The sequence below is a fragment of the Penaeus vannamei genome, chromosome 22 (assembly GCF_042767895.1).
Source record: "Penaeus vannamei isolate JL-2024 chromosome 22, ASM4276789v1, whole genome shotgun sequence".
NCBI classification, from domain to species: Eukaryota; Metazoa; Arthropoda; class Malacostraca; order Decapoda; family Penaeidae; genus Penaeus; species Penaeus vannamei.
In genome coordinates, this window is record NC_091570.1 from 17,285,680 (window position 1) to 17,291,786 (window position 6,107).

At 31.5% G+C, this 6,107-nt stretch overlaps 1 long non-coding RNA gene across 1 annotated transcript; it reads right to left on the bottom strand.

Moving 5' to 3' along the window:
- Nucleotides 1-2,039: 2,039 nt before the first annotated feature.
- Nucleotides 2,040-3,120, bottom strand: LOC138865812 (uncharacterized). The gene is made up of 4 exons (XR_011399467.1): nucleotides 3,063-3,120; nucleotides 2,887-2,967; nucleotides 2,435-2,480; nucleotides 2,040-2,205 (listed from the first exon to the last, which is right to left on the bottom strand). It is a non-coding gene; the product is annotated as an uncharacterized lncRNA (long non-coding RNA).
- Nucleotides 3,121-6,107: the final 2,987 nt, after the last annotated feature.

The following is a 6,107-nucleotide window of genomic DNA, read 5'->3' on the forward strand; positions in this document are numbered from 1 at the left end:
ATACTTATATATGTATATATATACATAATTGTATAAGTATATATATGTATATAAAAATGCACGATATATTAATGTGTATTTTGATGAGCACATATATATATTCATCCATACACACATTCTTTTTTTTCATTGCTTTAGTCTCTATTAGGGTCAGGCTTCGAATACGGTTCCTCCAACTTGGTCTGTCCTGCGCCATCTCTCATTTGCACCGTATTAGGCATCATAAAAGATGAAGTTGGGATTTTACGGTTGCACGCTCTTGCTATCACCAACCACACGTCGAATGTGGGCCGCAGGCAATCGAGGAGAGTTCCTTGTCCAGGGGAACAACGCGCCAGCCGGGACTCGATCCCTCGAACTCAGATTGTCGTCTTTCAATCTTTTGCTTTAACCATTATATACATGTGTGTATTCATATACATATATGTATGTTTACTTATTTTTTTAAATTTTCGTTTTCTTTCTTTTTCCTTAATTAATCTTTATAATTATCATTAACTGCATCAATATGAATATGAATATCATTATCATAATCATTATCTTTACATCTTTTATCATTACCATGTCTTTTTCGTCATCGGCATTGCCCCTATTTCATACTTAATTAAGGTAAACTCCAAAGTAAGAAAATAAGGACAAACAATAAAATAACGGAATTAAATGTTGAATTGATATTTCATAAGAAGATCTATGTGTTTGTTTGTTTGTGTGAAGGGGGGGGGGGATTCATAACTGAAAGGAATTCACAATCATTATAAGTAATATAAATGGATAATAGGTAACGCTGACCAGGTAGCTACTCTTCATAAGCTTTCACATATGATTATTGCGAGGATATCGGAAAGGATATTTGTAATAACATATATATACTTCACAGCTGATTACATTAACGATTCTGTGATTGTATGACAGTTATCTTTCTCCAGATCATGCAGCCTTCTCAATGTAAACGAGAAAATGCAAGTGTGAATTTTCTTAATTACGGATAAGAAGAAATATCACAAAAGAAAATTAAGAATAAGAAAAAGAAAAAGAGATAACAGAGAATTTTTTAAAGAGTTAAACAAGATAAGAGAAAGGAATAAGTTGAAAATAAAATGAAAATAAATTATAATTCAACCAATCTAGAAGAGGGCTAGGCTTCGATCCACTGCTCCGCACAAAAAGTGTTTAATACATAAGTAATAACTGGGCACAATTTCCGAACCTTCTCGCTGCGGTCCAGAACCTTCGGCCTCTTTCCGTAATCACCATCATAGCCACTAATTCCAATATGCAAACCTATGAGACGACCTCATGAATATCTCATACATCCCTTAGAGTTATGGCCAGTGACCACGACGGGAAAGTGTTGCAGTTGTATAAGTATGTGTATATTTACTTATCTATATAAATTAAATACAGTACATGCAGTACATACATACATGAATGCATGCGCACATACATAGGACAGTCTCATATCATTTACTCCCAGTCACTCATAACTGAGGCGTTTCTGGTTTTCGTGTACATTAAATTACATCAAAGAGATGAAAAGCAAAGAGAATACTCGCAGATATGAAGGAACCCATTTTCCACGCTCTGAAAAGGATAATCAGCTGACGAAAATCTCAAACACTGAAGTGATAGGATGACCATTTCACACTGGCTGACATGAAATTTTCAGTCATATTTTAAAGAAGCCACTTGTATATGATCTGAATATCTGTATTTGTATGCATGGCTATATATATATATATATATATATATATATATATATATATATATATATATATATATATGTATATATGATTATATATATGCATATAATCTATTTCTAGTTGTTAATCCATCCATCTACCAGTGTGTCCATCTATATTCGGAATCATTCCATCTATCTATCAGCTCTATCTATCCTTCTATAAAATTTCCACTCTATTTCCATCTCTCCGCCAATCAATTTACCTGTCTATCCATCTCTCTATTGTTTCAGTATAACCAGTCATCACTCCGTAGATTAACAAACCTTCTTTAGGAACAGGAAAACAAAATCCGGAAGACCCTAGTAACAAGACTTTATTTGAAACCTCTGATCCCAGCAATTTCGAGAGGGTTTCTTCAGGCAAGGTTTCCAAGGGAAGTTTCACTCACCGTCCTTTAATTTCCCTTCTTCAACCGTTCCTAAGTTGGCTGAACGGACGTGGGCGGTAGCTCAGTGGCTTCTCACTGGATGTGTGTGAATGAAAAGCAACATGAATACTGTTCAAGAACAATAATATAACATATGGAAGCGTTGATATGGTGTTATAGATGGGAGGATCTTTTCAAAGGGGTTTGATTTCATATATATATATATATATATATATATATATATATATATATATATATATATATATATATCACGGATACTTTAATTCAAAAAGTGCAATAGTATGACCGAACAAAAGGTGCTTACCGTTTCCGAGGTCCCTTGCCGTTGGGACGACGACGTCCTTCCAGGCCTAGGATAGGGATAACAACAGAGAGTCAAAACAAACGTACACCATAATTATATATACATATATACATAGAAATACATATACGTACATACATACATAATACATACACAGATATATATATATATATATATATATATATATATATATATATATATATATATATATATATATATATATATATATATATGCATGAACACACACATACCAACACTCATATTTGTATACATATACATATAAATATATATATATATATGTATATATGTGTGTATGTTTCTGTGCATGTGCGCATGCATGTATATACATCCATACATATACATACATACATACATATATATATACACACACAAGTATTCATTTATGTATACATATGTATTCATGAATAGGCCTACATATTTAACGTATATTTTACCTCCAGGATACGGGCTGGCGTCAGCATCGACGTAAACCGAGGACGACAGCAGAAGAACCGCCAGCACTGAGACCATTATTCCTGAGAAATAAATTTGAATTAATATCTTTGTCTATGTTTCTGTCTCTGACTTTGTCTTTGTCTCCTTCACGCATATACTCCCTCAATATGCTTACGTGTATTGAGGTACATCTTTCTATGTCAGCTTCCCGTTGCACACTGAGCTTGAGAACGGAAGTGTATATAGTCTGCTTTTTATATAGTCTCCACTTGGAACTGTAGATAATATGGTATTTGTAAATAATGTTTCGTTTGGCGTTTCTGTCACGCATGCTGTGTCTGTTTATACTTGTTTGTTTATGTCGATTGATCTTTGGAGAATTCATTAAAACGCACAGGTGCACAATCTTACGAACACACACACGCGCACTCACATACGCACAGAATGTGCAGGCATAACAAACACATCCATACACATCCATACATATGTATGAATGAATAAAGATAAATATATAAACATACATGTATACATGTGTATTTATATATAAGCATGTATATATACATATAGAAGTATATACATGTGTATATATACATATATATACATATATAATTATATATATGTATATATACATATATATGTTTATATATGTGTATATATACAAATATATACAAATATGTATATATACATACATACATATATATGTATATACATTAGGCTGCGTGTGTATATCAATGTATATATAAACATATGCATACATATATATGTATATATATATTTGTGTATACATTAGGGTGTTATCCTATAACAGAACAACCAAACTTAAACGAAAAAAGGAGTCTGCCATAATTTTGTTAGTGTTTGAGCTAGAGATCGGTTTCATCATCCAAAATGTTTAGAAACATCACATTGGGCATGGTAAGAGATATTGAGGCTCATTTATAACCTTTTACGTTTTGAGTTAGAGGCTGAAAACTAAAAGATACCCTTTTTTATTGGAAATTGAACTGCAGCCAATTCTTATCTTATTTTATTTATCTTATCTACATATTTATATACACATATAAATGTGTGTGTATATATATATATATATATATATATATATATATATATATATATATATATATATATATACACACACATATTTGTATATGTATATATTTTCATATATATATATATATATATATATATATATATATATATATAAGTATATACATATATCGAGAAAGATATATACAAATGTGTGTATATATGTGTGTATAAATGTATAACATATATACATGTATATGTATATATACATATAAAAATATATTGAATCTTTCTCTCAATATATGTATAAATATTATATGTATGTATATATATGTATCCATTTGTGTATATACATAAATACATAGACACACACACACACACACACACACACACACACACACACACACATATATATATATATATATATATATATATATTATATATGTATATATATACATAATTGTATAAGTGTATATATGTATATAAAAATGCACGATATATTAATGTGTATTTTGATGAGCAAATATATATATTCATCCATACACACATTCTTTTTTTTCATTGCTTTAGTCTCTATTAGGGTCAGGCTTCGAATACGGTTCCTCCAACTTAGTCTGTTCTGCGCCATCTCTCATTTGCACCGTATTAGGCATCATAAAAGATGCAGTTGGGATTTTACGGTTGCACGCTCTTGCTATCACCAACCACACGTCGAATGTGGGCCGCAGGCAATCGAGGAGAGTTCCTTGTCCAGGGGAACAACGCGCCAGCCGGGACTCGATCCCTCGAACTCAGATTGTCGTCTTTCAATCTTTTGCTTTAACCATTATATACATGTGTGTATTCATATACATATATGTATGTTTACTTATTTTTTTAAATTTTCGTTTTCTTTCTTTTTCCTTAATTAATCTTTCTAATTATCATTAACTGCATCTATATGAATATGAATATCATTATCATAATCATTATCTTTACATCTTTTATCATTACCATGTCTTTTTCGTCATCGGCATTGCCCCTATTTCATACTTAATTAAGGTAAACTCAAAAGTAAGAAAATAAGGACAAACAATAAAATAACGGAATTAAATGTTAAATTGATAGTTCATAAAAAGATCTATGTGTTTGTTTGTTTGTGTGAAGGGGGGGTGGATTCATAACTGAAAGGAATTCACAATCATTATAAGTAATATAAATGGATAATAGGTAACGTTGACCAGGTAGCTACTCTTCATAAGCTTTCACATATGATTATTGCGAGGATATCGGAAAGGATATTTGTAATAACATTTATAAACTTCACAGCTGATTACATTAACGATTCTGTGATTGTATGACAGTTATCTTTCTCCAGATCATGCAGCCTCCTCAATGTAAACGAGAAAATGCAAGTGTGAATTTTCTTAATTACGGATAAGAAGAAATATCACAAAAGAAAATTAAGGATAAGAAAAAGAAAAAGAGATAACAGAGAAATTTTTAAAGAGTAAAACAAAATAAGAGAAAGGAATAAGTTGAAAATAAAATGAAAATAAATTATAATTCAACCAATCTAGAAGAGGGCTAGGCTTCGATCCACTGCTCCGCACAAAAAGTGTTTAATACATAAGTAATAACTGGGCACAATTTCCGAACCTTCTCGCTGCGGTCCAGAACCTTCAGCCTCTTTCCGTAATCACCAACATAGCCACTAATTCCAATATGCAAACCTATGAGACGACCTTATGAATATCTCATACATCCCTTAGAGTTATGGTCAGTGACCACGACGGGAAAGTGTTGCAGTTGTATAAGTATGTGTATATTTACTTATCTATATAAATTAAATACAATATATGCAGTACATACATACATGAATGCATGCGCACATACATAGGACAGTCTTATATCATTTACTCCCAGTCACTCACAACTGAGGCGTTTCTGGTTTTCGTGTACATTAAATTACATCAAAGAGATGAAAAGCAAAGAGAATACACGCAGATATGAAGGAACCCATTTTCCACGCTCTGAAAAGGATAATCAGCTGACGAAAATGTCAAACACTGAAGTAATAGGATGACCGTTTCACAATAGCTGACATGAAATTTTCAGTCATATTTTAAAGAAGCCACTTGTATATGATCTGAATATCTGTATTTGTATGCATGGCTATATATATATATATATATATATATATATATATATATAT